This window comes from Triticum dicoccoides, chromosome 4B, assembly GCF_002162155.2.
Source record: "Triticum dicoccoides isolate Atlit2015 ecotype Zavitan chromosome 4B, WEW_v2.0, whole genome shotgun sequence".
NCBI lineage: Eukaryota > Viridiplantae > Streptophyta > Magnoliopsida > Poales > Poaceae > Triticum > Triticum dicoccoides.
Window position 1 is genome coordinate 133,150,585 of NC_041387.1, and position 929 is coordinate 133,151,513.

Consider the following 929-nt stretch of genomic DNA (forward strand, 5'->3'; position numbering starts at 1 on the left):
GACCCACCAGCTACATCTTCGCAGGCAAGGAAGTGCCTGACAGTCGGGACCCACCTGGTTGAAGCGTACGTAGCGTTGTCATTCTGGTCGCGAACGTGTACATACATATATACTGGTCGATGTAGAGGCGTGCACGTGTCGTAGTAGAGGTGCGTACGTGTCATAGTAGAGGCGCGCACGTAGCGTGTACACGTACGTACAATGGCCAGGGTGCAAGAAAGAAAAATATGGCCATGTATGTGTACATACGGGCGGGGTCTCGAACGCCTACTCGCGCATACGTACGGCGAGGGCTCGTGTACACTGCTGGGTCAGAACAGAGAAACAGCGTCGTCCTCGTGTTCATGGGGAGGCAACGAAATGCATCGTGTTCATGGGGAGGCAACGGAATGTGTCGTGTTCATCGGGAGGCAACGGAACGTGTGGGAGCCAACCGGCTGCGTCGGAACAGAATGCATGGTCGTGTTCATCGGGAGGGCTTGGACGGAATAGGTGATGGAAACGAGGCATGGCGTACCGCATAACGGAGGGAACAGACCTCCTACATTCGAAACGGGATCCTGTTCATCGGGAGGGGTCTGGCGTACCGCAAAACGGAGGAAACGGACCTCCTACGGTCGAAACGGGGGTCCTGTTGATCAGGAGGGGTGTGGCGTACCACAAAATGGAGGAAACAAACCTCCTACGGTCGAAACGGGGGTCCTGTTGATCGGGAGGGGTGTGGCGTACCGCAAAACGGACAAAACGGACCTCCTACGGTCGAAACGGGGGTACTAATCATCGGGAGGGGTGTGGCATACCGCAAGACGGGACTCCATGGGATATTGTTCATCTCCATAGTCGACCTCATCCAGCCTCCACGGGCTACCGTTGACCTCCCCCAGCCTCCATCGGCTACTGTTCAACCACCCCTCCACCGTCTACTGTTC